Source organism: Macaca mulatta, chromosome 3 (genome assembly GCF_049350105.2).
Source record: "Macaca mulatta isolate MMU2019108-1 chromosome 3, T2T-MMU8v2.0, whole genome shotgun sequence".
In the NCBI taxonomy this organism is placed as follows: domain Eukaryota; kingdom Metazoa; phylum Chordata; class Mammalia; order Primates; family Cercopithecidae; genus Macaca; species Macaca mulatta.
The window spans coordinates 98,628,641-98,651,780 of NC_133408.1; the positions used below are offsets into that span (position 1 = coordinate 98,628,641).

The following is a 23,140-nucleotide window of genomic DNA, read 5'->3' on the forward strand; positions in this document are numbered from 1 at the left end:
AGCAGAAATGTATCACCAATGCTGACAACTCACGACTGATGGTGCGTCAGCAGCAGGTTATACCTTTGTCAATTATCCTCAAACTAGAATGTAATACACAAGTCTACTAGAGATTAAAATGAAAGCTTTACCTCACCGTGTTCAAGGAGCTTTTTTATAGAATAAAACAAAAATATTATCTATTTACTGAATGTCTTTTATACTATAAGTGTATAAAAATAAGCTTCGTTTGTTTGATCTTAAAAATCTGAGTATCTCTAAACTACTTAGGAACATACATAAAAATAAAAATATCAGATAATACTACAAAAATTACAACAATTTAAAAGTCATAATTTATAGTCATCATATTCAAGATATGTCAAAAATTTGTTCTTTGGTTAAGACAAAATAGATCTTACAGATCCCTGGAGATTGTACCTCTCATGAATAAATGAATAGGATGACCTTCTATTAAACCTATATATACAGTGTATACAATACTTTAGATGACCACTGTTAAACTTTTGAGTTGTTTTCATTTTTTACAATTACAAATAACATAGACACTCATGCATAAAACTTTGTAAGCATCTCTGAATATTTCCTTAGCATAAATTTCCAGAAGAAAAATTACTGGGCAAAACATAAATATTTTTAGTTTCAGAAAAGTTGTCCCTTTATAAAATACTTATAGTACACCTACTGTATTCTAGGCAGTATGCAATGAAATGAATACCACAGTCCCTGCTTATCCTCCGATCCTCACTTTCCACAGTTTCAGTTACCTGTGGTCAACTGCAGTCCAAAAATATTAAACGAAAAGTTCCAGGAAATAAACAATTCCTAGGTTTTAAATTGTGCACCATACTGAATAGTGAAATCTCAAGTCACCCTGCTTCATCCTACCTGGGATGTGACTCACCCCTTTGTCCAGCATATCCATGCTGTATATGTCACCGGCCTGTTAGTCACATAGTTACCATCTCAGTTATCAGATGGACTCTGGTGGTATCTCAGTGCTTATTTTCAAGTAACCCTTTTCTGACTTAATAATGGTCCCAAAGTGCAAGAGCAGTGATGCTGGCAGTTGAGATATGCCAAAGAGAAGCTGTAAAGTGCTTTCTTTTAAGAGAAAAGGTGAAAGTTCTCAAAAGAAAAAACATCATATGCTGAGGTGGCTAAGATCTATGGTAAGAACAAATCTATCCATGAAATTGTGAAGAAGAAAAAATTAATGCTAGTTTTGCTGTTGCATCTAAAACTGCAAAAGTTATGGCCACAGTCCATGGTAGGTGCTTAGTTAAGATGGAAAAGGCATCAAAATTGTGGGTGGAAGATGTGAACAGAAATATGTTCCGATGATGGCAATCCGGTGTGTTACTCTCTGCAGTTTCAAGCATCCACTGGGGGTCTTGGGATGCATCGCCCTGCAGATAAGGGCAACTGCTGTGCAGCATGAACAGTATGGACACAACACTTACCTTCATGGAGTTTCTATTAGAGTAAGACAAGAGGTAGGAGGCTGCCTATTTTATTCTTCTCTTGAAAAGACTGGGTATTTTACTTTTATGAAAGGTTTTATAGCCTGCAGGGGCTATAAATATGGATTCTGGGGGTGAAGAGAGAAATAAGTGTAGAAACTAAATTCAGGGGTACAGAGACCCACAGGTTTTTTAAAAGAGAAGTCAGGGGAAGGTCTCTTAAGGTAGTAGTGGAGCCCAAATTATTCTATCTCCCTTGTAGCTCCTACCCTTTGTATGCAGTAGTTTTTTAAAAATAGAAGACAGGGGAAGGTTTCTTAAGGTAATAGTGGAGACCAAATTATTCTACCTCCCTTGTAGCTCCTTCCCTGTGTATGCAGTTAACGGACTGCGGTTTCCCCACTTGTCCCAAAATCTTCTAGGCACAACAAATTCCTGTAGTGAGCTGCATGCAAGGAAGAAGCCTGGTAGGTGAGTAATTATTATAATCACCAAGAACCCTGAAAGTGACTACTGATACTTTATTTAAATCAAGTAGCTAATTAAAAATGTGAATATACAACCAAATCCCAAGACAGAAATAGCATGAAAAGGAAACACAAATATATTTGCCTAATTTAAAGCCTCAAAAGAAGGTTGAAGAGCAACATGTACACAGCTGAAGTTGACAGTATTAAAGACTCAGTGATGATATTCTCTAAGAACATAGAAAGAGAAGAAATAGATATGATAAAAGCAGTAACAGAAATTCAAGAAAGAGAGGCTAAAGTGAAAGAATAAGAGAACAACAAAGCACACACATCACCCCTCCAAACCTTATAAATTTCCAGAGAGAAAAACTATATAGAAATTTTCATCTGTAATGCTCAATGCTAGAACACAAAGAAGTAATGTCAACAAAATGTTGAATGAAATCCACAAATATCTATTAACCAATCTATCCATCAAATATGAGGGCAAAATAAAGCCATTTTTCAGGTAACAAAGCACCCAGAAAGCATGCCAACTTCTACATGTCAAGGAAAAATAAATTAGTAAAATTTGAAGTCAAGTCCAAAGATTGCTGATGTCTTTAATGTAAATGTTTAGAGATTTCTTAAAACATAAGAGATAAGACAACAATCTAGAAGTAAATTTCAGCATAACCTGGAAGGAGAGGGTGCGTAGGCAGGGACAAGTAACAATATTCCGACAGCTCAGTGCTGAAGCAAGCAGGTCTCTAAATACAGAGCCTGAGTATGAATTCTGCCTCCACTACTCACTAGCTGTGTGCCTTTTGGAAAATCACTTACCTTCTTACTGGTTTCCTCATCTGTAAATAATGAGAATAACTGACTCCCTTCTTACAAGGTGGTTGTGAGGATTTATTGAGTTAATACTGGTAAGAAGCTTAAAATACTGTCAGACATACAGGAAATAATAACTATTAGCTATTACCATTGGTAGTAACAGGTTTTAGATGCTGATGAATAAATAGATGAAAAAATTTTAGAAAAAAGATGAATATATTTGCTAATAATTTAAGAAAAACCATCAGGAAATATAGAAATGGAATACAGCTAACAATTCAGCAAGTATCAAGAAAATAATTTTTGAAAAGCACGATGAATAGAAAACATAAAATCAGATGGCAGGAAGAAGTATAAACACACCAGTTATCACAGTTAATATGAAAATGGGTTAGATTCACCAATTAGAAAATGAGTATCAGAGGAATTTAAATAGAAAAAACACCAAAATGAGTAAAAAACTTGACCTCTCGGCCGGGCGCGGTGGCTCAAGCCTGTAATCCCAGCACTTTGGGAGGCCGAGACGGGCGGATCACGAGGCTAGGAGATCGAGACCATCCTGGCTAACACAGTGAAACCCCGTCTCTACTAAAAAAATACAAAAAACTAGCCGGGCGAGGTGGCGGGCGCCTATAGTCCCAGGTAAACCAGGCAAATCTATAAAAAAGCAGATGTGGCAATACTAATTTTCTACAAAGAAAAATTTACAGCAAAAATCACTAAGTAAAGCAAAGAATATCCTTTATAATAATCAAAAGTACAATCCTATAATAATCATGCAATGAACAACAGCACTATCTATATAAAGCAAACACTATTCATTTTTAATGTTGTATGTGAAGATAGCATTCTAAGAAAACATAAAAAGTAGAAAAATAAGTTGGTGTACTAGACCATTTAGAAGAGCACATTAATAACATGATATAACATGTAACTTTGAACTTCCCCCAAATAAGAAATGAACATTTAAAAAATCCTCAGAGCATTTACTAAAACTGAACATCTATCTCAATAAATAGCAAGTTAATTTATTTAAACTTATTTATTTATTTTTATTATACTTTAAGTTCTAGGGTACATGTGCACAACACTCAGGTTTGTTACATATGTATACTTGTGCCATGTTGGTGTGCTGCACCCATTAACTCGTCATTTACATTAGGTATATCTCCTAATGCTATTCCTCCCCTCTTCCCCCACCCCACGACAGGCCCTGGTGTGTGATGTTCCTCTTCCTGTGTCCAAGTGTTCTCACTGCTCAATTCCCACCTAGGAATGAGAACATGCATTGTTTGGTGTTTTGTTCTTGTGATAGTTTGTTGAGAATGATGGTTTCCAGCTGCATCCATGTCCCTACAAAGGACATGAGCTCATCCTTTTTTATGGCTGCATAGTATTCCATGGTGTATATGTGCCACATTTTCTTAATCCAGTTTGTCATTGATGGACATATGGGTTGGTTCCAAGTCTTTGCTATTGTGAATAGTGCCACAATAAACATACGTGTGCATGTGTCTTTATAGCAGCATGATTTATAATCCTTTGGGTATATACCCAGTAATGGGATAGCTGGGTCAAATGGTATTTCTAGTTCTAGATCCTTGAGGAATCATCACACTGTTTTCCACAATGGTTGAACTAGTTTACAGTCCCACCAACAGTGTAAAAGTGTTCCTATTTCTCCACATCCTCTCCAGCAGCTGTTTCCTGACTTTATAATGACTGCCATTCCAACTGGTGTGAGATGGTATCTCATTGTGGTTTTGATTTGCATTTCTCTGATGGCGAGTGATGATGAGCATTTTTTCATGTGTCTGTTGGGCTGTATAAATGTCTTCTTTTGAGAAGTGTCTGTTCATATCTTTTGCCCACTTTTTGATGGGGTTGTTTTTTTCTTGTAAATTTGTTTGAGTTCTTTGTAGGTTCTGGATATTAGCCCTTTGTCAGATGAGTAGCTTGCAAAAATCTTCTCCCATTCTGTAGGTTGCCTGTTCACTCTGATGGTAGTTTCTTTTGCTGTGCAGAAGCTCTTTAGTTTAATTAGATCCCATTTGTCAATTGTGGCTTTTGTTGCCATTGCTTTTGGTGTCTTAGACATGAAGTCTTTGCCCATGCCTATGTCCTGAATGGTATTACCTAGGTTTTCTTCTAGGGTTTTTATAATTTTAGGTCTAACATTTAAGTCTCTAATCCATCTTCAATTAATTTTCATATAAGGAGTAAGGAAAGGATCCAGTTTCAGCTTTCTACTTATGGCTACCCAATTTTCCCAGCACCATTTATTAAACAGGGAATCCTTTCCCCATTTCTTGTTTTTCTCAGGTTTGTCAAAGATCAGATGGCTATAGATGTGTGGTATTATTTCTGAGGGCTCTGTTCTGTTCCATTGGTCTATATCTCTGTTTTGGTACTAGTACCATGCTGTTTTGGTTACTGTAGCCTTGTAGTATAGTTTGAAGTCAGGTAGCGTGATGCTTTTAGCTTTGTTCTTTTGGCTTAGGATTGTCTATGCAAATCAATAAACGTAATCCAGCATATAAACAGAACCAGAGACAAAAACCACCTGATTATCTCAATAGATGCAGAAAAGGCCTTTGACAAAATTCAACAGCCCTTCATGCTAAAAACTCTCAATAAATTCCTTGGAACATATCTCAAAATAATAAGAGCTATTTATGACAAACCCACAGTCAATATCATACTGAATGGGCAAAAACTGAAAGCATTCCCTTTGAAAACTGGCACAAGACAGGGATGCCCTCTCTCACCACTCCTATTCAACATAGTGTTGGAAGTTCTGGCTAGGGCAATCAGGCAAGAGAAAGAAATAAAGGGTATTCATTTAGGAAAAGAAGATGTCAAATTGTCCCTGTTTGCAGATGACATGATTGTATATTTAGAAAACTCCATTGTCTCAGCCCAAAATCTCCTTAAGCTGATAAGCAACTTCAGCAAAGTCTCAGGATACAAAACCAATGTGCAAAAATCACAAGCATTCTTATACACCAATAACAGACAAACAGAGAGCCAAATCATGAATGAACTCCCATTCACAATTGCTTCAAAGAGAATAAAATACCTAGGAATCCAACTTACAAGGGATGTGAAGGACCTCTTCAAGGAGAACTACAAACCACCGCTCAGTGAAATAAAAGAGGACAGAAACAAATGGAAGAACATACCATGCTCATGGATAGGAAGAATCAATATCGTGAAAATGGCCATACTGCCCAAGGTAATTTATAGATTCAATGCCATCCCCATTAAGCTACCAATGACTTTCTTCACAGAATTGGAAAAAACTGCTTTAAAGTTCATATGGAACCAAAAAAGAGCCCGCGTTGCCAAGACAATCTTTTTATTTATTTATTTATTTTGATACAGAGTCTCACTCTGTTGCCCAGGCTGGAGTGCACTGGTGCCATCTCAGCTCACTACAATCTCTGCCTCCAGGATTCAAGCAATTCTCCTGTCTCAGCCTCCTACTCAGATTCGGACTACAGGCATGCACCAACATGCCTGGCTAATTTTTATATTTTTAGTAGAGATGGGGTTACCACTAGTTGGTCAGGCTGGTCTCAAACTCCTGACCTCACGTGATCCACCTGCCTCAGTCTCCAAATGTGCTGGGATTACAGGGATGAACCACCACGCCCAGGCTATATTTTAAAGCTTTATTGCATGAACTTTTTAAAAAGAATAATACCTTGCATTTGCATAATTTAAAATGAATTTTTATATGTTCATTAAAACTCATCAGTAGCATACCTTTCTTGGTAACACCTTGTTAAAAATGTTGTAATATTTGGGGTGTTAACTGTAATAAAACTGAATTTCTTAAAAACAGAAACAAGAATTGAGACTTTTTTCCTGAATGGTCACATATTTCCAAGTGGCCTAGATTATTGAAAGTAATTGAAAATAATAGTAATTATTATGGGTCATATAGTATGTTAAACACTCTTCTCAGATTATCTCATTTACCCATCATCAATAACTCTATAAGATATGAGGCTGGTTTTTTTTTTTAATTTTACAGACAAAAAAACAAGTGAGGAAGGTGGATTAGCAGTTACAGTAAAAAAATATAAAATAAGTTGACTGTTTCTAAGTAAAAATTTTGACTTTCAGATTAAAAAAAAAAAAAACTAGAGCAAAAACTCATATTAGTAGAGAAGGAAAAAAACATTCATACCGCTTCTTCCATGAAGTCAAATTTGGGAGCACAGGTGTATATTAAAGTATCAAAATCTGTATACCTTAATATTCTGGCTGCTGTAAGACCACCCAGGCGAATCTGGGAGAAAATAAAGTAAAATGAATTAAAATTACACAAATGACTATAGCCTATAGCCAGTAATACTTTATTGATGTAAGAAAAACAAAGTTTATAGAGCAGATAAATCCAATGTATTTAGACATCTCCCTAAGAAAATAAAAAACTACAGTGAACCAAATATACAATGTGCTGACTTCTCAAGATAACTGAAAATAAAGAGAAATATCATGAAAAATGAAAAGTAGAAAGAAGTCAGAAAAAAATAAAGAGAAGATGATAAAGAGTGAGCTAAAATCAGTATCTGCTGAGAAGAAACCACCATGTAGTACATTTTATAATAAGACAACTTATGATGAAAAACTATTTTACTTAACCTCTTTCAACATACATTGTAGATCATAAGCTTTCTGTGCATTGTCACTTTCACAAAGCCTCACAGACTGATTACAATATTTGGTACTTCTTGATGTTTTACAGACATATATTCAAACCACTGAATATGAGATCTGATCCTCATAAGAATTACAACAATTACACATACCACTTTGATTTTTGACTTAGCTATTTGATCTCCAAGACTAAAAATAGATACCAACAACCAAATCCAATGCAGAACTTCTATTTTTCTACTGATTATTTACAACCTGCTCTTGGTGAGACAATTATTCTTCCACAGCATCCTCAGAAGGCCAGAAAAAGAAAATATTTGGCAAGTAAACTCTTAATTCAAATTATTTTATAAGGATGGAAATTATCTTATAATAAGTTTGATGACTATAAGCGGTTTTCATTCAATTATTTTTCCTAATCTACCAGTACTCAAGGATAATCTAGAGTTGCACTTTATTTTTCTAATTTAGAGTAGGCCTGGTGACTAACAGTAATGTAACCAAACCACTATAATTTCAGGTCTTCCTCATAACTGTCACATAAAGGAAGTCACTCAGGACTACCAAGGAAGCGTGTGTGGTTTTTTTTGTTTTTTTTTTTTTAAGATTTGTAGGGCAGACATGGTGGTTCACACCTGTAATCCCATCACTTTGGGAGGCCAAGGCAGGTGGATTACTTGAGGTCAGGAGTTTGAGACCAGGCTGGCCAACATGCTGGAACCCCATCTCTACTAATAATACAAAAATTAGCCGGGTGCGTTGGCGCCTGCCTATAATCTCAGCTACTCAGTAAGCTGAGGCACAAGAATTGCTTGAACTCAGGAGTTGGAGGCTGCAGTGACCCAAGATTGGCCACTGCACTCCAGCCTGGGTGACAGAGTGAGACTGTGTTTCAAAAAAAAAAAGATTTGTAAAGAGTTGGGGGTCAATGTGAAGTAAGGCAAGAAACATAATCATGAACAAACTTAACAGATAAATAAATAACTTAAAAGGTCTAAATAAAGTTTATCATAAGACATACATAATAAAGTTAAAAACAATAAAAAGGAAAGGAGAATGGGGAAATGTGTCAGACACACCAGAGAACAGCAGCAACAAATAAACTAATAAACCACCATGCAAAGCCAGCAATAAATGGCAAATAAATGCTTACACTTAGAAATTATATTTAATATAAACATGTTGCATGTTATATTGCATAGAGATAGCATTTGACTTTTTAGAGAAGTAATACTATAATCCCTTGCCAAAGTACATAATTTCAGCATCAAACAGGGCCCTAATTGGATAGTATTAAATGAGGTAAATTTCAAAATTGATTATTGTATGATATACTCATGTATGCTTATTTCTAAACAGAAAGTGCTAGAAATAAAAAGTAGATTCATGCATTGTTTTCTATTCCCTAAACCAGTTAGTTAAGCAGGGACTTAGGCCTTGAAGAGGGCTACTCTTTAAGACATTAACAAACAGAAATACCACATGAGAGATAAATGCTCTTCATGTATTTCCTAGAAAATAAAAAGATCAAAATTTTTTAACATTTTCTTTTTATATAACAAGAAAGGCCTTAAAACATCATACATTGATTTTAGTCCATAGTTATAAATAAATAAAACAATACTGAGATTTTAAGAGTTCTGTATTTTCAAAGCTGAGGACGGCCTCCCATATATATGTTAACATCTGCAATAAATGGATAACTTATGATGTAAACAACTAATTATTTGCATTTTAACTGAAATATAAACAAATAACTACTTAACAAACTTGTTTAAAGTTAGTTAAAAAAAAAAAAAAGGATTTTTTCCTAAAAGGCTAAGTCAGCATTCACGAATATTCTTTCTTTTTAGTGGGTTGCAATGATCACTGACCTGCAAGACTTTATGATTGACTCTGCCAATAACTTGTCTAGAGACCTTAAAGAAGGCACTTAGCCTCCATAAAATGAAGAGATAAGAATAGATGGTTTCAAAGTTTTCATTCAGCTACATATTTATAAAAACTTTTATGTTTTAACTAAAACGTACTTACGTGGTCTGAAACACCCAAGATTTTAGATGACAGAAATTTCAAAATGATTGTTCCAAACCACCAGGCACTACCTTGAATTAGCTAGAAAATAAAATAGAAGTCCAGTATTTAAAACTACAAATCACCCAGTTAAAGTATTCAATTATATCCATAAATGACATAGAAAAATTTTAATTATGTGAGGTATAAATGGTGAGGTTTTTTTAAAAAGTTCCTTTAGAAAATCTTGTTTAAAAGCAAAGAATTAAAACTGACGACACTGGTATAAAATATATAGCAACACTAGAATTCTACATCTCCTAAATCTTTTGTTGTTGTTGTTGTTTTGTCTTAAGGAGTGAAAAGGTTAATAGAAAAGAAAGAAAGAAGGAAGAAGAAAACAGCTCCCCATACAGAGACAGAGGGAGGGGGGATTTGAACAAAGAGAAAACTCTGGGTGCGTCAGAAAAGTGGCTGCTTATATATATCCTAATCTAAAGGAAGTTTTAAAAGCTTACTTCTTTTTGATTTCTGTTAAGGAGTGTTTATGTGTTTGTTTCCAAATATTATTTCTCAGCTGAAAATCCATTTTTCAAAACACTACCTTAAAAGTTCTTCTACCACTCCTGTGGAAATATATGAGCCCATCTTCAAGAAATAACAGTTTGAAATGTGAAAATTTAAGCTTTCCTTTAAGAAAGAGGAATATGAACTAGAACTGGCAATGAGGCTTCTATTTTGTTGTTGTTGTTGTTTATTTTTTGACTAGCCTTGATTAAAAAGGGAACAACTGTGTACTTCTGGTTAGCCTGGGGAAAGTTACAGCAGCCTAAATTAAAATCTCTGCATATATCAACCAACAAGTAGAACAATACAACCACATATATAGAAAAAAGGTAACAGCACAAACTTCAAATCACCTATGAATCAAAAAGGAAGCAACGAATATATAGAGTTATACCTCAAGTCCCTGACCTAAGCCTTTGCAGAGAATAAGGGGAGACCCACAAAAGGATAAAGAAGAAAAGGAAAGACAGGGGTCAAAATTGGAACTAAAATAACCCAAGAAAGAGAAAAGTCCACCCTATGTGTAAAAAGAGCCCTGGGAAATTGGTAAATGGGAGTACAGAGCAGGGACTAAGAATGAGTAGGGACAAAAACACCAATGTCAGAAAGGCATCATTTCTGGAAAAAAAGGAGAATAAAAAGGGAAGTGCAAGAAGGAAAAAGTATCCAGCAGGAAAAATGAGAAGCCAAACCAAAAGACTATCCATCGCTACTGCCATCACACACAAAAAAAGAAAAAAGTTATTCGTTGAAAAAAATCACACTATGCTACATTCTCAGAAGAGGTTTGCACTTGGACTAGAAAACACAAAATAATAGACGAAAAAATGCCTATATAAATATCCAGAGCTTCTTTAAGAAGATAACAAACATGAAAGTCAAATATTTCAGCTAATGAAATCCACACCACTGAACGATAAAATCTCACAAAGCAGAAGAAAATTATGCAGAATTAAAAGTTGATATTAGGTCTAACATTTAAGTCTCTAATCCATCTTGAATTAATTTTCGTATAAAGAGTAAGGAAAGGATCCAGTTTCAGCTTTCTACTTATGGCTAGCCAATTTTCCCAGCACCATTTATTAAATAGGGAATCCTTTCCCCATTTCTTGTTTCTCTCAGGTTTGTCAAAGATCAGATGGCTGTAGATGTGTGGTATTATTTCTGAGGACTCTGTTCTGTTCCATTGGTCTATATCTCTGTTTTGGTACCAGTACCATGCTGTTTTGGTTACTGTAGCCTTGTAGTATAGTTTGAAGTCAGGTAGCGTGATGCCTCCAGCTTTGTTCTTTTGACTTAGGATTGTCTTGGAGATGCGGGCTCTTTTTTGGTTCCATATGAACTTTAAAGCAGTTTTTTAATCCTCGAGGAAAACCTAGGTAGTACCATTCAGGACATAGGCATGGGCAAAGACTTCATGTCTAAAACACCAAAAGCAACGGCAGCAAAAGCCAAAATTGACAAATGGGATCTCATTAAACTAAAGAGCTTCTGCACAGCAAAAGAAACTACCATCAGAGTGAACAGGCAACCTACAGAATGGGAGAAAATTTTTGCAATCTACTCATCTGACAAAGGGCTAATATCCAGAACCTACAAAGAACTCAAACAAATTTACAAGAAAAAAACAAACAACCCCATCACAAAGTGGGCAAAGGATATGAACAGACATTTCTCAAAAGAAGACATTCATACAGCCAACAGACACATGAAAAAATGCTCATCATCACTGGCCATCAGAGAAATGCAAATCAAAACCACAATGAGATACCATCTCACACCAGTTAGAATGGCGATCATTAAAAAGTCAGGAAACAACAGGTGCTGGAGAGGATGTGGAGAAATAGGAACACTTTTACACTGTTGGTGGGATTGTAAACTAGTTCAACCATTATGGAAAACAGTATGGCGATTCCTCAAGGATCTAGAACTAGATGTACCATATGACCCAGCCATCCCATTACTGGGTATATACCCAAAGGATTATAAATTATGCTGCTATAAAGACACATGCACTCGTATGTTTATTGCAGCACTATTCACAATAGCAAAGACTTGGAATCAACCCAAATGTCCATTAGTGACAGATTGGATTAAGAAAATGTGGCACATATACACCATGGAATACTATGCAGCCATCAAAAAGGATGAGTTTGTGTCCTTTGTAGGGACATGGATGCAGCTGGAAACCATCATTCTTAGCAATCTATCACAAGAACAGAAAACCAAACACCGCATGTTCTCACTCATAGGTGGGAACTGAATAATGAGATCTTGGACTCAGGAAGGGGAACATCACACGCAGGGGCCTGTCATGGGGAGGCGGGAGGGGGGAGGGATTGCATTGGGAGTTATACCTGATGTAAATGACAAGTTGATGGGTGCAGCACACCAACATGGCACAAGTATACATATGTAACAAACCTGCACGTTATGCACATGTACCCTACAACTTAAAGTATAATAATAATAAATAAATTTAAAAAAAAAAAGAAAAAAAAGTTGAATTAAATATCCTCAAATGAGCATTCAGAAATATTAAAAAAGCAATTTAAGCAAGAAATTCAAAAACCAAGAACAGAAATGGGGAAAAAATCAGAACGAAATAAAGAGTTTATTAGACATAGAAAGGGAATGGAAAAAAATGAGAACATTATCAAAAAATAAGAACGAAATCACAAGATGATTAAAAGAAAAAAAATTCAAATAAGTTAATGAAGGAATTGAAGTAAAGGCACTAAAACAATGATGAAGAATGAAAATGATACCAGAGAAAGAAGTGAGAAGTATCAAAGTGACAGAAATGGAAGAAAGGCACATACTTAAAACTGGAGCGCCTGAAAAAAAACCCCACAGCAATGAACCAAAACTAGTGTTTAAATTATAATCCAAGAAAACTTTCCAGAAATAAAAGAAGACCTGAATCGGGTCTTCTTTGGAAAGGATCCAGGGGGTACTGGAAAAAATTAATCTGGTATGGTAAACTAACTCAAGACATCTTTCAGTAGAACTATGAAAAATGAAGAAAAATTCCTCCAGGCACAGAAGTCACATAATTTATAAGGGACAGAAGAATTTGACTAGCATCAGACTTGTTAAAAGAAACATACAAACCAAAGCAGTGGTGTAGATGCATTTTTAAGACACTTTAAAAAGAGAGAACCAAGTATTTTATATCTAGTCAATCTGTCATTCAAGTATAGAAGTTATAAAAAAAAGTTTCATATATGCAATAATAGAGGAAATAATAGCAAATACAAAATACAAAACTAAGTTCCTAAATACAAAAAGTTTAAAAGAGAATCATATACAGAAACAAAGCAAATATAGTCAAATACACATAAAACTTAAAAGTTTTCACATTATCTCACAAAGCAAAGACAGACTCAACTTATGCTACACAGAGAAGACAAAAACAGATTCAGAAAGGTGAAAAATAGAATGATGGCAGCAGCATGGCAGGCAAATACCATTTCCATATGGAAACTAAGGAAGACATTTAAAGCAAGGATAAGAAGCAAATTCATGGCCTCAAAAGCTTTATCAATAAGAATGAAAGAGTGAAAATAAATGAATTAAATCCTTGACTTAAAAATCTAAATAAAGAATAACAAAATAAAGCGAAAAAAGTACAGGAGAGGACATACTCATGAGAATAGTCTATTATATCTACCCCTCTGTGTTATCTATTTTTCTGTTTTATATTTCTTCCCTATATTCTAGGATTCCTTCTTTCATTTCCTTTTTGTTTTCAGAACTTTTTAAATTTTATGTTCAGGGGTACATGTGAAGGATGTGCATGTTTGCTACATAGGTAAACATGTGCCATGGTGGTTTGCTGCACCTATCACCCATTACCTAGGTATTAAGCCCAGCATGCATTAGCTATTTTTCCTGATGTTCTCCCTCCCCCTCCCCTTCCCTGACAAGCCCCAGTGTGTGTTGTTCCCCTCCCTGTGTCCATGTGTTCTCACTGTTCAGCTCCCACTTGTAAGTGAGAACATGCAGTGTTTGGTTTTCTGTTTGTGCATTAGTTTGCTGAGCATAATGACTTCCAGCTCCATCCATGTCCTCACCAAGGACATGATCTCATTTCTTCTTATGACTGCATAATATTCCATGGTGTACATGTACCACATTTTCTTTAGCCAGTCCATCATTCATGGGCATTTGGGTTGATTCCACGCTATCAAAAAAGAGCTCACATAGCCAAGGCAATCCTAAGCAAAAAGAACAAAGCTGGAGGCCTCAGGCTACCAGACTTCAAACTATATTACAAGGCTACAATAACCAAAACAGCATGGTCCTGGTACAGGCACATAAACCAATGCAACAGAATAATAAAACCACATATCTACAACCATCTGGTCTTCAACAAATCTGACAAAAGAACTTCAATTAACCATTCTTTAAGGTTTTCTGCTAGCCACAAATTATCTTAATTTTCCTTGATTGGAGAATGTCTATTTCCCCTTCATTCCTAAAGGAAACATCCACTGGATAGGTAATTCATCTTGACAAATGCTCTGCCACAACCTTCTGGCCTCCTTAGTTTCACATGACAAGTCTGCTACAATTCAAGTCAGTTTTGCCCTGTAGGTGATGTGTCATTTCTCCGTAACTGTTTTCAAGATTTTTTTCTTTTAGTTTTAAAAGTTAACTTATAATGTATCTTGGCATGGATTTATCTGGGTTTGTCTTACTTGGGAATCACTCAGTGTCTTCACTCTGCAGGTGTGTCTTTCACCAAATTTGGGGAACTTTTAGCAATTACTTCTTAAAATACTATTCAGCCCCACTCTCTTTTTCCATTCCTTCTGAAATTTTGATGATACAAATATTAGATCTTTTGTTACTATACCATAGGTCCTGGAGGCTCTGTCCTTTCTCCTGTGATTTCTCTCTCAATTTAGATTGGGAGATTTCTATTGTTCTATCTTCAAGAACACTGACTGCTTCCTCTGTAATATTCACTCCGCTACCAAGTCCATTTACTAAATTTTAATGTCAGTTATTGTATTTTTCAGTTCTATAATCACCAAATTCTTCTTTAAAAAAAACAAAAACAATTCTTTGGTGAGATTTTATAGCCTTTTTCACTTGTTTCTAGAGTATTTAAAACTGCTCACTGAAGTGTTTTTATGATGACTGCTTTAAAACTCTTGTCAGATAATCACCACATCCTATTCATCTCAGTGTTGACATCTGTTGATTGTCTTTTCTCATTCAAGTTGTATTTTCTTCATTCTTGCCAAGATGAATGGTTTTTCTCTTGTGTGCAGTACATTTTTAAATATTATGTTAGAGACTGTGGATCCTATTTTAAATTTCTATTTCAGCAGACAGTCACTTTGTTTTTAGGTTTATCATGCAAGTCCTGGCCTACTTCTGTGTGCTATAGTTACAATGACAGTTTACTTTTCAGAGCCTTTGCAGTGCTAGTGCTATTCTGGTCATCTTGATTCATCTGGTGCCCTGGTACTCTGTCTCTGCCCCAAATCATGCTGCCGATGCAGGAAGAATGTACTTCCCAAGTCCTGTTGCCATGAGGTGGAGGGTGAGAGACACCAGTATTGTGGGGTAGGGGGTCAGCAGAGGGCAGAGGGCTCTTTCTTGGGCTGCCTAGTCCTAGCAGGGCACCTGTTAGATCCCTGCTGCTGCTACCTGCATGGGCAGCCTTCCTGGAGGGAATAGTAGATACCAGACCCACAGGATGGAGAGCATTTCCCTGGACCCTCTTTCTGAGTATCTTCTCCCACTGGATAGAGTTTCAGGAGATGGCAGCCTGTGGTGTTTTTCTGGGAGTTCTGAGGTACCTAACTAGTCTGCCTTTCTATAGCATTGGGCTGGGATTGGAGCTATAGTTATGAAATCATGATTTCATACACACACGTGTGCACATACATGCAGTGAAAGGGCCTAGAAACAAGGACACACTGGTAGTAACGAGTGCACATACCACTCAGGTCTTGGTTTCCAAATACCATTCTCCCCTAAAAGGAACCAGGGCTCCTTGGAAAAATGGCTGATTCCAAGGCTAGCACAAGGAAAATCAAGAAAAGCCTGGAGCATTATAAAGTTATAAAGACATGTCAAAAAGACATCCAGCTTAGGGACATTCAAAATGGCTAGGCCTGGAACTGATATTTGTGTATAACATATGGTTTTTCTCATATAGATAGACTATTCCAGCATCATTTAGTGAAAAGTGACCTGCAAGACAATCTTGCTGAAATTTCTTTGAATCTGAACATCAACTGGGGAGAACTGCATTACATGAACCTTCATACACATAAATGGGTTTTCTCTATTTATGTCTTAGAATTTTTAAAATAAATTTCCATACAAATACTATATGCATTTTGTTAGATTCATTCAGATCGTATGCATTTTTCTTCCTAATATATAAGGCATATTTTTAAAAAACATGTTTTCTGTTTGTTGCCAAAGAATAGAAATGCAATTGATTTTTGAATATTAAACTTAAATCTAGCCATGGTATTGAATTCTTCTAATTCCTAATAATTTGTCAATTATTTTATTCTTTCTAGGTAAATATTGATACTATAATAAATTTTCCTTCTTTCTGTTTCTTTCCTTTTCCTATTATTTACTTTTCTTGCATTACTAGGCTAGTTTGGACTTTAATAAAATGTGAAAAAGCACATTTATCTTTATGTTGATTTTAAGTAGAACACTCTAAGTACCTTATTATCGGTAAGGCTAATGACTGCTGAAGAATTTTACTGGGTTGAGAAAACTGTTATTTCTACTGTGTTACGTTTTCATTATAAATGGGTGTTCAATTTTATCAATTTTATTTTCTGCATCTAATGGGATGAACATAAGATATTTTTCTCTTTTAATCTGTTAGTATGATAACTTACATTTTTGGATCTTCCAGAAACATCTTTGGATTCCTAGAATAAGCCAGTTTTATCACAAACGGATTATCTTTATCATATCGATGGCTGTTCTTGAGTTACTAATCTTCTATACTTTTGTGTGTAAGGAATGTTTTTAATCGAGGTGAAATTTTTAATCTATGCTCACGAGTAAGAATATCCTTTCTCATACTATTCTTATCTGGCCTTAGTACTGAGCTTTAGATTATCTTGGAGGTTCCATTTCCCTTCTTGTAATGATTCTCATGCCTCATGGCACACACAAAGTTCCCCTTTGTAAATTTCAGCATGAGCTCAATTCAATAATTACCTTGCCACCAAAAACTGGAGTCTCCCATTAAACAATGAATTTGCTTCTATTGACATTAAACTCTAAAATGAATCACTTAGATCTAAAAATACCTTGTTCAGGTTGTATGTAATAAATATTTATCTTTGCCAAAGATATACAGAGCTAAAAACAGAAAATAATACCTAGGGAGGCTTAAAAAACATGTAAGCTGAACATTTGGTTAAACCTCAACTCTTTCCCTACTTAGATTTTTTGTTTCTTTGATATTCCTGAATTTAAAACTTAGTCAATTCATGTTCTTTCCAGTCTACTACTGAAAATGTGGTTGAAAAATGAAGACAGTAAATTTTCCTTTGAGTGCAGCCTTGGCAGAATTTTTTTGATGTTTATGGACACTCTTCTATTTATTGTTATTTTTCAGTAGTTTGCAACTGAAATTCTGACCTCCTTTTGAGTTACTAAATTGCTCAATTTTTCTGAAGTGAAAGAATTATATATTACAAGTGTAATGTCGATATGTGAATTTCTACAAAGCCTACATGCCTAAGACAGGTGGCCTGGGTAAAGAGTCAAATTGGTAGAACCAATAAAGAATAATAAAAAGACAAAAAAAGCATCATGTCATCCATTCAACAACTTAGTGGACAAATCTTTCTATATTTTCACCATAAAGGATGGGAGAATGCCTCCAACAAGGAGAAAATAGCAACTCCTTCCATTTTGTTCTCTTGTATTGTGGGTAGGAAACTACCTCCCCAACTTGTAACATTTCCAGACTTATCCTCTCAATATATAACATGTAAACATAACAGTTCATTTCTTCTGTCACCCAGCGTGGAGTGCAGTGGGGTGATCATGGCTCACTGTAACCACCCTGGGCTCAAGCAACCCTCCCACCTCAGCCTCCTGAGTAGTTGGGATCACAGGCTCATGCCACCATGCCCAACTAGTTTTTCTATTTTTTGTAGAGATGGGGTTTTGCCATGTTGCCCAGGCTGGTCTCAAACTCCTGGGCTGAAGCTCTCTGTCTGCGTTGGCCTCCCAAAGTGCTGTGATTACAGGCGTGAGCCACTGTGTGTGGCCCAGGGTTTATTTTTTAATGGAAGTACATCACAGACCAGCGAAAAAGAATATCGTCTGTCTCATATTAAGAGAATTTAGGAGTTGCACTACCTGCCTACTAACTTATTTTACTAGGAAACCATGGAAGTAACGTGAGCCATCCATCTGCATATTTGGGAAGAAGCCAAACAAAAATTAGGTAGTGGCTGAGTTCAAATTAGAAGGGGCTGGGAGACTGTAAGGAAAATGTTAAAAGGACAAAAGTAATAGAGTCTAAAGTTGGAAGCAGAAGGAAAGAGAGATAGATGATGGATAGATGCAGAGGAAAGAAAAGGAGAAAGCTGGAAAGAAACTACGAACTTGAGTTATTTTGAAGGGAAGGTTAACTGAAGCTAAAGAGAGAAACTCAAGACAAACAAATGTTAAAAAGCAAGGCTGTGTGGATACAGCAGGATGAAACATAAAGGAAGAGTGGCCTGGAAATGAGTTGTGAAATACGTGTGCTGACTTCTTGAAAATGATTTCTAGTCTTTGCTAAGGACTATTTCCTTACATATCTATCTACCTTAGATAGTAGCTATTTTAAAGACAGTAGTTATTTATTAACTATAAATCATTAGCATTTTAAAGCATATTAACTGTGTTCAATTTATAGAAATCAAAAGTAGAATTTAAATAAACTACATTAAAAACATTGAATCCTACCCAAAAGTTGAGTTCAGATACTCCCAGTTTTTTAATTTTCTTTCTCTTTAGAATTATTGCCTAAAATGCACATAAGGGAAAATGAAACAATTCAATTAACATTTATATTTTGTATAAATTGTACATTTCAAAAATTACATAGCCACCCTGTTCCATCTCAGCTATCATCAGCCATTTTCCTCCATAACTGTTTATTTTTCAAATTTTGGACATGGCAATTTTCCTTAAGGTGAGAGTTAAGTCGTTTGTGTGTCAAAAAGCTGCCTCTTGAATCAAGTTATTTCCTCACGTAGATACCCTGGCCGTTTTCTGCAGGATAATTCCTCTACAAAGGTAAATGGTATATAAGCATATGACAGCATCCATGCAAGTCTGTATGTGAGTTATCCAGCAACATTAATGAACTAAACTAACATGAAAATCCTTCCTCTCCAAACTGCCAAATAAAATATTTAAACATGTTTAAAAAACGTATACTCATGTGAAAGAGAAGGAACTTCTGATGCTAGAAAAAAGGTGAATTTTTAAAAATACAATATTAATTAGCAGATAACAACCACCCCTGGCAGTCTTTATAAAGGCCTGTAGAATAAGGTTACAACTATAGGCTTGTATTGTAAGGGGAGGGCAGCAGAAGAGGACTTCGGTCTATGCAAGGTAAGAAGTTGGAATTGAGACTAATACATAAAGCTAGGGTCCTCAAAAACTATACCTGCAGTGCTATGGACTGAGTATTTGTGTCCACCTCAAATTCACAGACTGAATCTTTAATCCCCCATGTGATGGTGTTTGGAGGGTGGGCCTCTGGGAAGTAATTGAGTCATGAGGGTGAAACCCTCCTAAATGGGATTAGGGTGCCCGTATTACAAGAGACTAGAGAGTTGATGTCTCTCTCTACCGTGTGAGGACACAGCAAAAAGGCTTCTGTCTGCAAACCACCAAAAGGGCTTTCACCAAGAACCAAATCAGCTGGCACCTCGATTTTGAACTGCTCAGCCTCCAGAACCGTGAGAAATAAATTCCTGTTGTTTAAGCCATCCTGTCTGTGGTACTTTTGTTTTAACAGCCCAAACTGACTAAGACATACAGTGCCTAAGAATACTTCACCTATCATCTCTACAAGTTGATAGGTTATTTGTTTATTCCCAGGTTTGGGGTGAAAACAGTGCTCTCATGAGAAATTGAATTCTTGGACTTGCATATTATTTAGATTTGGATTCGAATTTTGTATCATTTAGTTGGTGTAGAAATTCCCAAAGTGAGCGAGGATTACTAAACTTCCAATAGGAAAATATAAATGTATCAGATTATTCATTGCAACATTGTTTGTAAATGCAAAATTTAGGAAACAACCTAAATGCCAGACATAGGAGAGTGACTGAACGACAGTAAATCCACAGTAGAATACTAGGAAACCACCAGAAAGAATGAGGAAAATCTCTATGAACTGATATCCAGGATAGGTTGTTAAATGAAAAAAAAAAGTACAAAAGATTATCTTTAATATAAGAAGAGGAGATGTAAAAAATATACATGTAACAGTTAGTAGTACTCAAAAAAGCCCAAATAAATGGCTCAACCAGAAAACTAATGAGATTTCTTACCTACAGGGAATAGGCAGTAACAGGGTGAAAAGTAAGGTGGAGAGAATGGGCTGGAAGGAATAATGGGGAATATTTTCTGGTATAATTTTATATATATATATATTTCTTCCTCATTGAAACATGGTAATGTTTCACCCAAAGTAACTAAAATCAATCAGAATGAAACTTCCCGTCCAAGTTTGTATAACAGGAACCACATTTACTTTCTCACCCTAAAAAACTAAAATACCAAGCAAACTAGATTATAGAGACAACTGTGAACAATTATATGCCAACAAATTAGATAACTTATAAGAAATAAATTTCTACAAACATACAACCTACCAAGAGTAACTTATGAAAACACAAAAAAACTCAACAGACCTATAACTAATAAAGAGAGTAAATCAGTAATAAAATTTTTTTCAACAAAGGAAAACCTCGAACCAGATGGCTTCACTGGAGAATTCTATGAAACATTTAAATAAGAATTCACACCAATCCTTCTCAAGCTCTTCCAAAAAACTGAAGAGAACACTTCTATACACATTTTATGAGGCCAGTATTACTCTGATACCAATCCAGAAAAACATACTACAAGAAAACTACAGGCCAGTATTTCTGATGCATATAGAAAAAAACCCAAATATTTCTATTAAAAATGAGCAAATGACTTAAATAAACATTTCCCCAAAGAATAAATACAGATGCCCAACAGGTATTTAAAATGATGTTCAACATCACTAATCATCAGGGAAATGTAAATCAAAACTACAATGAGATACCACCTCAAACCTGTTAGGATGGCCATTATAAAACAAAACAAACCAAAACAAAACCAGAAGTAACAAGTTTTGGCAAAAATGTAGAAAAATTGGAATGCTTATGCATTGTTGGTGGGAATATAAAATGGTGCAGCCAAAGGGCATATCAGGTAGTCTACATGGAAGAGTTTGCTTCCGAGTGCAGCAATATTAGCCATAAACTAACCAATACTTTAATTCCAGCTAACAAATCTTAAAAGCAAGGCCCGAAAACATCAGCCTGTGTTCAAGCAATTTAACTGCATCACAGAAAAAAGCTCAAGAATATTTATAGGAATAAGAAAATATCCAGCAGCTAACAAGGTAAAATTCACAAAGCCTGGCATCCAAGTAAACATTGCCAAGCATGCAGACACTCAAGAAAACACAACCCCGATATGAGGAGAAGAAACAATTAATTGAAACTGACACAGATGACAGAATTAGCAGGTGGAGGCACTGAGGCAGTTACTATAACTGTATTACACATGGTGAAGAAGTGGTAACAGAGACAGAACATGTTAATTAGAGACACAAAATACTTCAAAGATCCAAAATGAACTTTTAGATATGAAAACTACAATGACTTGAATGAGAAACACACTGGATGTGATTAACAACAGGTTAGATACTGCAGAAAAGCAACCAGTGAACTCTTGAAGACACAGCAATAGTAACTCTCCAAAATTAAATAAAGAACAAAAATAAACATAGGCTCCATGAACCACTGAACAATTTCAAGCAGCCCAATATGCATGTAGTGAGAGTCCCTAAATGAAAGTGAGGTGGGGAGGCAGAAAAATATTTGAAGAAACAATGGCCAAAATTTTTCCAAATTTGATAAAAATTATAAACCTAAAGATCTAAGAATTTCAATGAATCCTAAATACAAGAAACATAAAGAAAGCTATAGTAGGGCACATTATATAAACAAACTGCTCAAAATCAGTGGTAAAGAGAAAATCTTATCTCTAGCTGGGAACAGTTAGAAAAGTAACATATTATTTACAGACGAAAGCACAGGGATGTCAACAGATTTCATAAGAAAAAAATGCAAACAAGACAAGTCAAGCAGCATCTTTTAAATTCTTAAAGAAAATTGCTGTTAACCTGCAATTCTACATCCAGGAAACATACCTTTCAAAAATGAAGGCAAAATAAAGACTTCATGACCAGCTGATTTGCACTAAAAGAAAAGTTAAAGGAGGTCTTTCAGACAGCAGGAATACAGTAGGTCAATCTGGCTGTACACAAGTAAAAGGCAGCGAAAATGGTAACTACAGGGTAAATATATAACATTTAAAAAATTTCAAATACTTTTGAAAGGTAATTTACTGTTTAAACAAAAACAATAATTTATTGAGATTTCTATATCATATGTTTAAGTAAAATGTATGACAATAACATGAAATAAATTTAAAAATGCACTTTATCAAAATATGTGGGATGCTGATAAAGCAGTGCTTGGAGAAAAGTTTATAGCACTAAACACCTGTGTTTTAAAAAAAAGAAAAAAACAAGAAAGGTCTCAAGTCAATGACCTTGCTTTATAACTTAAAAAAAAAAAAAAAAAAAAAAAACCTAGAAAAAAAGGAGAGCAAAACCCAAAGTAAGCAGAAGAAATGAGGTAATAAAGATCAAGTAGAAATCAATGAAACAGAAAACAAAAACAGTAGAGCAAATCAATGAAACCAAAAGCTGGTTCCTTGAGAAAATTAATAAAATTGATATACCTCTAACCAGACTGATAAGAGAAAAAAAAAATAGAACACAAACATCTAATACCAGGA

General features: G+C 35.3%; 1 pseudogene; it reads right to left on the reverse strand.

The window, feature by feature from the left end:
- LOC106997473 (putative C-mannosyltransferase DPY19L2) overlaps positions 1–23,140 on the reverse strand; it is a 105,545-nt pseudogene that overhangs the window by 23,551 nt on the left and 58,854 nt on the right.